The sequence below is a fragment of the Cnephaeus nilssonii genome (genome assembly GCF_951640355.1).
Source record: "Cnephaeus nilssonii genome assembly, chromosome: 4".
Lineage (NCBI taxonomy): Eukaryota > Metazoa > Chordata > Mammalia > Chiroptera > Vespertilionidae > Cnephaeus > Cnephaeus nilssonii.
Genome location: NC_137075.1, coordinates 89,848,637 through 89,858,107, shown reverse-complemented (window position 1 = coordinate 89,858,107; position 9,471 = coordinate 89,848,637).

Sequence of the window (9,471 nt, the reverse complement as noted above, 5' to 3'; positions counted from 1 at the left end):
GACTTTTTATTCTTGATGCTTTTGTGTTGTGTGATATTTTTATAAGAACATATTTATGCATTACAGAAATGTTTTAATTATACATAGAAAATCCTATAAAGAATCCTCTCTAATAAAATGGTAATATGCAAATTAACCATCACTCTGCTACATAAGCCACGCCCACCAGCCAATCAGGGTGCGTATGCAAATTAACCCCAATCCAAGATGGCTACAGCCACAGAGAGCAAGGTTTCCCAGGTAACAGAGTAAGCCAAGCTTTCCATAGCCGTTGCAGGCCTAAACCTCCACTCAAGCAATTATAGAAGGTAAACAAATTCAAACAAATGGCAGCAGAATGGAGCTTGAGAGAGCAGGCCAGGGTTGTCGCCGGCAACAGGGGAAGCAAAGCTTTCCGCACACCCTGGCTGGACTCACCCGCTTAAGGCTACAAAGTTTCAATTGTAGAAGGTGAATTAACTGCCACAGAAATGGCTGCCGGAGCCCCAGGCTTGGCTCCGCTCCAGGCTACAAAGTTTCAATTGTAGAAGGAAAATAAATTCCAGATACCAGGGCCTCCCCTTGGGTTGCCAGGGGGCGTGGCCGGCCTGCAAACCACCAGAGGCCCCTCGCTCAGGCCGCCCCACACCCCAAGGGAACCCCCACCCTTATCTGTGACACCCTTCAGGGCAAACCAGCTGGCCCCCACCCATGCACCAGGCCTCTATCCTATCTAATAAAAGAGTAATATACAGATTGATCATCACCGCAACACACAATATAGCTGCCCCCATGTGGTCAAAGATCCTGCCCCCATGTGGACACAAGATGGCCACCACAAGATGGCCAGCAGGAGAGGACAGTTGGGAGGCACCCTGCCTGCAAGGGAGGGCAGTTGTGAGGGACCCGGCCTGCAAGGGAGGGCAGTTGTGAGGGACCAGGCTTGCAAGGGAGGGCAGTTGGAGGTGATCAACCCTGCAGGAGAGGGCAGTTAGGGGTGACCAGGCTGGCAGAGGAGGGAAGTTGGGGGCAAACAGGCTGGCAGGGGAGCAGTTAAGCATCAACCAGGCTGGCAGCGGAGTGGTTAGGGGGTGATCAGGCTGGCAGGCAGAAGCGGTTAGGGGCAATCAGGAAGGCAGGCAGGCAAGCAGTTGGGAGCCAGCAGTCCTGGATTGTGAGAGGGATGTCCGACTGCCCGTTTAGGCCCGATCCCACCAGGATCGGGCCTAAACGGGCAGTCGGACATCCCTCCAGGAGTCCCAGATTGGAGAGGGTACAGGCTGGGCTGAGGGACAACCCCCCGCCGTGCACGAATTTCGTGCACCGGGCTTCTAGTCTTATATAATAAAAGGCTAATATGCAAATAGACTGAATGGTCGAACAACCAGTCACTATGACATGCGCTGACCACTAGGGGCAAGAGCGGAACATGGTGAGCTTCGGCTGCGAGGGAATGGTGAGCCAGGAGGAGTGGGGGGGAGCAGGGCACCAGACCAAGCAGGCTGCCAGTCGCTGTCATCAGGGTGAGCCTCTGGTGGTTACTGAAAATTCTTTGCTCCTGCACACCTCGGTCTTGCCACCCCTGGCGCTCACACCTGCTGCTGGCGCCAGCCCCAATCACTGTGCCATCAGTGGGTGCAAGTGGAGCCCATGCTGTCAGCGCGTGGAAGCATGGCAGACAGGACTGGGGGCTGCAGCGGGAGGGGCCAGGCAGGGGTGCAGAGGATCGGCCGAGACCCGCCCCTGTGCCCACCGCAGCCTCATGACCCACAGTTCCTTTTAAGGTGCACAAATTTGTGCACTGGAACCCTAGTGTAGTAATAAAAAATTAAGGGACTTCATCTTTTAACTATGGAAGTTTCCTGTTGTAGATCAGATCTGATGCTGTGTTAAGTGATGCAGAAAGCAACTTCAGCTGCTGCTACAGAGGCTTTAGTTCTGGTCTCTGGGTTGGATTCTGGGGGTGAGGGGCAAATGGCTAGGGGGGTCCTCTACCTATACAGGCAAGAGGACCAAGCTCCACCGTATTTTTGCATATCCTAAGCTCAGGTAGCTTGCTGTGCCCAGAAACCTTGATCTACCTCTACCATGAAAATATCAGATGTGTGTTTTGGTTACTAGGTCAGCCTTAAGGTGGAACCAATATTTGATGGCCATAGTCCCCTGAAAAGAACCACTATTCCAGGGACATGGCTGGGCAGAAGCGTTGAAGGCCACACAACCCCAAGATTTTTTATTTCTGTGAGTTCTCTGGTGAGAGTAAGAGAAGAGAGGCAAAGCTTGTACATGTCCCTGGTGTTAGGTGGTAACCGTCTGTTCCCCACAGTGAGATGGGGCCTGCGGGTGTGCCCAGCCAGTGGTGGCTGCTTCCCTTTGTTCCCATCAGCAGTGACCAAGCACCAGCTACAGGCCCTACAGACGTTGCCTCTTCCTTTTTAGAGGTGCTCAACATCGAGGCTCCAGTCTCAACAGCTGGGAAGGAGTGAACAAACCATCTCCCCTGGGTTTCTGGCTATGCAAGATTTTTCTTCTCTCTCAGGATAGTCATGCCATGTCCATGTCATTAACCAACTACTCCTGCCTTAGGAAGGGTCGTGTGGTGGAACAATTGCCTATGAGGGTAAAAGAACTATCAGCCTCTGATGTCGGTCAGGCAGCAGCATTCATCCAGCAGCTATTGAGCATCTGTGAAGCCTGAATCACTGTGTTGTATGCCTGTGACGGGCATTGTTTCTCCCCGCAGGGCAGGTCCTACAGTGAGTAGGAAAAACACCCACATAAACATGCGGTAAACTATGCTGCGATGGGCCAAGTACAAGGTGCCATGGAAGGCGCGCTTACCCCACAGTGGGCAGGGAAAGGCTTCCTGCAGGAAGTGGCCTAAAAGCTGACAAGGAAGGAGCCACAGTTAGCTTCTCTCCCTTCTGTCTGGCTAAAGACCACTTATTACCGCCATTATTTCAAGTACTCTTGTGGGAATAAAAATGTCTGGGGACGTGAGGACTTTAATAGTTTATGATTCTGTACGATTCATATTGAGAGATTCATGTATTTTGTTCAAAGCCCTTAGCAATGTCTGCTATTACATCTTTTGTTCACGCTTATTATCTGTATCCTCCAAAGAATAAGCTCCCCAAAGGCAGGCATTTTTCTGTCTTGTTCACTTATATTTTCTGACATCTAAAATACTGCTGTGGCCTGTAGACAAAAGGGTCCCAGATTTGATTCCAGTCAAGGGCACATACCTTGGTTGCAGGCTCCTCTCTGGCCTGGACCATGGTCAGGGCTCATGCAGGAGGTAACCAATCAGTGTGTTTCTCTCAAATCAGTGTTTCTCTCTGTCCCTCTCTCTTCCACTCTCCCTAAAGAAAACAAACAAACAAACAAAAAAAAAAAACAATTGAAATATTTTCGAGTGAAGATTAACAACATAAATAAACAAATGAATAAATAAATAAAATACTGCTGCCTGACCTACGTGGCTCAGCAGTTGAGTGTCAACCTACGAACCAGGAGATCACAGATTGATTCCTGGTCAGGGCACATACCCAGATTGCAGGTTCAATCCCCAGTTGTGGGGGTGCAGGAGGCAGCCAATCAATGATTCTCTCTTATCATTGACTAGAGGCCTGGTGCAAGAAATTTGTGCATGGATGGGGGGCCCTCAGTCAAGCCTGTGCCCTTTCATAGTCCGGGAGCCCTCAGGGGATGTCTGACTACATTTTTAAAAAATCACCCTGTGCTTAATTTTCTTACTAACTCCTCCTTTTTTAAACTCCCCTCACTCTCACATTCTGTTTCTTCTTTTTATTTAACTATCTTCCTGGCCTCACCCCATTTTAACATCCTTCTCTTTCCTGCTTTCCCTCCCTCCCTTTGAACCTCCCACAGCCCCTTTCCCTCCCTCCCTCCTCCCTCCCTCCATTCCCTGTGTCTGTTTCCTTCTTACTCCTCCTACCCTCCCCCCCATTTGCCTTTCCCTTGTGAGCCTGAACCCTGCCTGCCTCCCTCCCTCCTTCCCTATTATTACCCCCCTCCCCCCGACCATGTTCACTGGTTTCTCTTCTAAACCTTCCCCTTTCCTCTCTGGGACCTGCTTCCAGCCCCGCCTAAGTGCACCTTGATATTAAAGCTTCTGTTGGGGGGGGGGGGGGCAGCGTTAACTCCCAGCCCAGGGCCCAGCCCCCGCCAGGCCTTTGCCACCCTCATTTCCCAGGCCTCCCTGCTGCTGTCCTCCTCCCATTCCCTGCCCGGGACGCCCCAACTTCTAGTCAGCAAAGTACACTTAACATGCCACCAACCTAACCCTGGCCAGTGTCTTTGGGGTCCAGCCCTTGGGGATGAAAGAGGTACCCTCCTTAGGGTCCGATTTTGCCCCAGCTAAGCTGTGCCTCCCCTCCCAGCCTGGGACGCCCGGCCCAGCGAGGATGGCCGAGGCCCGCATGGCCCGGGCACTGCTGCCACGGAGCAGAAGCACCTCCTCCCGGAAGGCCTCCGACCATCCACCCCACTGTCCCAACAGCCCGTGCTGGGGGCCACCGCCCTCCTCCCGCATCTGGGCAGGGCTCCCAACTCCACACCTCCTGAGCCCGCCCCCTCACTGGGTACACCTGCTCCGCTCCCCACGGTTGCCACCCCCCTCCCAAGTACAGCCCAGTGTTTCCTTTTCCATTCCTGCATCTTTTTCTTGTTCCTTTTCTGTATTTCTGTTTCTCCTCTCGGCCTGTCTGCATGCAGGCCTGCCTTCCTCTCCCTCTCCTTTCTTACCTCCTCCGATCGTATCCTATCCTACCTACCCAGGCCTTGCAGCTGCCTGAGCAGGGGGCGGAGACGCAGCCTGCTGATTGGTCGTTACATGACGGCATTCCAACCAATTTGCATATTATCCTATTATTAGATAGCTGTTTCTATCTGTCTCTCCCTCTCCCTTCCTCTCTGAAATCAGTAAAAATATTTTTTAAAATAAAATACTGCTGCCCTAACCGGTTTGGCTCAGTGGATTTGGGTTGGCCGGCAGATTGAAAGGTCCCAGTTTCTATTCAAGTCAAGGGTATGTACTTTGGTTGCAGGCACATCCCCAGTAGGAGGTGGGCAGGAGGCAGCTGATCAATGTTTCTCTCTCATCAATGTTTCTAACTCTCTATCCCTCTCCTTCCTCTATGCAAAAAATAAAATAAAAGACTGCTTGGTACATAGTAACTGCTCAATGAAACACTGGATGATTGAAGAAAGTTTTCTTTGTCATACTCTTAATGTGGCATTGCATATCACAAAAGTCCTATGAAAATGCTTGCAGAAAGGTAACAACATCATTTTGTATATACATGTGCCAAGCAGCCTTTTCTGAGAGATCTCTGCTTATCCTAATTGGGAATGTGGCTAGAAAAGACACTTCCAGCATCCAAGTTCTCCTCGTGCCTTAACTAGGGACCATTCCATTACAAGACACACACCTATCAAATTACAAAAAGCGATCGAGGGCTGGAAGTGCGTCCAGCCTCCCCGTGAACTGGAATCAGAGCCGACATCAGGACCACAGCGCCTGCTGCTCCCTCTCCCTCCCTTCCTTTCTGCTATTGGCTTCCTGCTGACTGGATCCTCTGTTTGTCTTCCTGCTGACTGGATCCTCTTTGCTGATTTCTCTTACACCTGGCTGCCCCCTTGTGACATCTTCAGTCCCCGACCTCCCTGATTGGTTGCGTGCAGATAATTAACCCAAATCCAATTTGCTGGAGGAAAGCCAGCTTGGTATTCTTCAGGTCAGCTGTCTGCCCCCAGACCAGTCAGCTGTGAGCAGGGAGGCAGGGATACTTTCCTCTTCAAAACCAAAGGAAGGCCCGGTGGGTGTGGCTCAGTGGTTGAGCATCTACTTGTGAACCAGGAGTTCGCAGTTCGACTCCGGTCAGGGTACATGCCCGGGTTGCGGGCCCCAGTAGGGGAGGTGCAGGAGGAAGCAGATCAATGATTCTCTCTCATCATTGATGCTTCTGTCTCTCTCTCCCTCTCCCTTCCTCTCTGAAATCAATAAAAATATATATTTTTAAAAAACAACAAAGGAAGGAGAGGAAATGATTAGTTGAAGAAACTATTAGTATCCCTATTGACATTTATTGCACAGTTTTCCTTCTAGAATGAAGTGCTGGAGAATGTTAACTCCAGATCACTGGACCAGGAAAAAATAAAGGTGGGGCCTGCCCATGGCTCTCCCCAATCCCCTTCACCAGAGCCTACTCCCAGACGCTCCCCCAAACAAAATTCATCAGCGTCCCAGCGACATCTCCCCCTCTTATCACCTCTTGGGCATTGTTGAAAGGTTGGAGATGAGGGTGAGGCATCTGGAGCCCCCACAGTCCCATTGCTTCGGAGACCAGAGGCAATCGAGGCGCTTTCAGCCAGAAAAATATAATTTAAGGGCTTGGCATCTGGCTGGGAGCAGAGAGCTGTGTTGCCATGGCAATGCCTCGCTTCATTTAACAGCAGCACATACCTGAGTTTGGTCACATCCACAGTCAGGCACGCAAAGCACCCTGTCAGCAGCCCCACAGCATGCACACGTACCTCTGGCAGAAACCCTCTGCAGGAGCAAAGGTCACTCTCTGCCCTCCTACCCAACACAGACACCACACCCATACCCTTTCCTGCAGCACCTCGGCCAATCACAGAGACACCAAGAGCACCTCAGCACTCCAGGGAGCTGAGGGTGCTATTTGAGTGCAAACCTGTGACAGGCCCGCACAGAAGCCTGCTGGGGTCCATATGCTTTTCCAATGTTCTGTTCCTCACACTCAGTGTATCTTCATGTTCCTTTATGAATCTCCTTTGTATGTCATCTCCAAGTTTAATAACTCCCAGGAGGATGTGGGGAGGAGAGGGAGAGCAGTGGTGGCCCTGTGCACAGATAGATGCTTCTCTGTTTTCTCGAGAGGACAGAGGTTTGGTCAACACCCTACAGGTACTTACCCAGAGGCCTCAAGCACCCAGTGATGGTGTTTCTGCCCCTCCCTTAACTCGGGCCGTGGTGGACAGGATGGATTAGAGCAGGAAGGCATGAAGACACAAGGATATTTATTGCAACGTTATCTGTAACTAAAAAATCTGAAATAGCCTAGATGTCCATTCACAAGGAATAGGTAAATAAATGGCGCCATATTCACAAGGGAGAATTCTAGGTATGTAATCTTTATATATCCACATGAAAATGGGCCAGGATATAAAGTGTGAACCACTTAGGTGTTTTACTTTTGTGTAGTTACATGCACATGGATTTTTATAATGTGTGGGGAAAGGTCTGAGAAGAGTGGGCTCAAGAGAAGGATGAGGACCCCTAGCCGGTTTGGCTTAGTGGATAGAGTGTTGGCCTGTGGACTGAGGGGTCCCTGGTTAAATTCCTGTCAAGGGCCCTACCTTGCTTGCAGGCCCTGGTCAGGGAGTGACCCTGGTCAGGGAGCATGCAGGAGGCAACCAATTGATGTCTCTCTCACATCAATGTTTCTCTTTCTCTGTCTCTCCCCCTCCCTTCCACTCTGGAAAGCCCTAACTGGTTTGGTTCAGTGGATAGAACGTCGGCACGCAGACTAAAGGGTCCCAGGTTCGATTCCAGTCAAGGGCATGTACTGGTACCTTGGTTGTGGGCCTGGATCCCTAGTAGGAGGTGTGCAGGAGGCAGCTGATGGATGTTTCTAACTCTCTATCCCTCTCCCTTCCTCTCTGGAAAGTCAATAAAAAATATATTAAAAAAATAAAAATCACTGGAAAAGTATCCTCGGGTAAGGATTAACAAGAGAGGAATGAGGAGAGCCCTTTCAGTTATCCTTTGCTGCGTAACCAACCACCCTAAACCTAGTGACTTAAAATGACAGTATTATTTTTCCAGATTCTGTGGGTTGACTAGGTTAATGCCTGTGTTGGGTTCCCCTGAGCTCACTGACATGGCTGTACTCAGCTGGCGATGGCTGCCAGCCGGGCTCCTCAGTCTACATGACCTCCTACTGCAGTGGGCTAGCCCGGCTTCCTTAGTGGTGTCCCGGCAACATTCCCAGGTGATGAAAACAGAGGCAGCACGACCTCTGAGGGCCCAGACCACACCGCACCTGCACATTCTTTTGGTCAGAGCACATCAGAGGTCAGCCCAGTCTCGAGGAGTGAGGAAACAGACTACCTCTTGATGAGATGAATTGCAAAAGGCCTATATATTGGGGTGGGAAGCATTTGTAGCCTTTAGACAAATGACCATGGGCACCTTTCAGTCTTTATATAATCGTGTACTTTGTGTTCATGTGCCACTCTAGTAAATATTTAAAATAAATGAATGGGTGAATCTAAAAGGCATGAAAGAGTGATGAGGATTCTGTTGACACCTAATTCAGTCGAAGATGACATTAAGGTTACAATCTGGAATACTAAATTGTGGCAAGCTTTTTTTTTTTTTAAATCAACTGTAAGGAAATGTAAATTGGGATGTCCAAGGCTGGAGATGTGACAATGTTAACTGGTGATATTGTGGGCAAGTAGCATGACATCTGAAATAGACGGACATGTTATTACTGAGCTGTGAAAATGGATGACAGGATTTTGCATTCTCTTCTGGCTCTCTGCCATCGTTTGAGGATCATTAAGTAATTTGTAACCACATCCCCACCCATAAAATGGAATGAATCTTTATGGTATGGTCTTTGTGAAAGAGGAGTAGTGATTTCACATTTATATGCTAGTCTTGTAAAGATGGTTGGATCCATCAGCATTGGTGATTTAACAAAACAGTACCTGCCCAAAGGCTAGGGGAAAAAAAGACCAGCTAAAGAGAAAATAAAACCTCAGTTTCAAAATGCCGTGGGCGAAGCATCTCGATTTTCATTCTGTCCTGAGGAGAGAGGGAGGGCCTGGCCTGTGCAGAGCACTGTGCAAAGTACCAAGTTAACAGAGTTCCCGGGACACACAAGGAGGGGCAGAAGACTAAGACTACTGGGAAGACGCCAACCCCACAGGGAAGACAGAGGTGATGTGTCATGTACGGGATAGGACCACAGAGGCCATCACTTACATTTTATTCTTTAGAAGCAAGAAAGTCCAGCCTGGCCGGGTAGCTCAGTTGGTTGGAGCATCATCCCGATACACCAGGGTTGTAGGTTCAGTCCCCAGCCAGAGCACACACAAGAATCAACCAATGAATGCATAAGTAAATAGAACAAGTCAATGTTCCCCCGCCCCTCTTTCTCTGTCTTCCTCCCTTCCTCTCTCTAAAATCAATTTTAAAAAAGAAGAAGCAGCCCTGACCGGTTTGGCTCAGTGGATAGAGCGTCAGCCTGCGGACTGAAGGGTCCCAGGTTCGATTCCGGTCAAGGGCATGTACCTTGGTTGCGGGCACATCCCCCAGTAGGGGGTGTGCAGGAGGCAGCTGATCGATGTTTCTAACTCTCTATCCCTCTCCCTTCCTCTTTGTAAACAATCAATAAAATATATATTTTTAAAAAATTTAAAAAAAACCCACAAAAC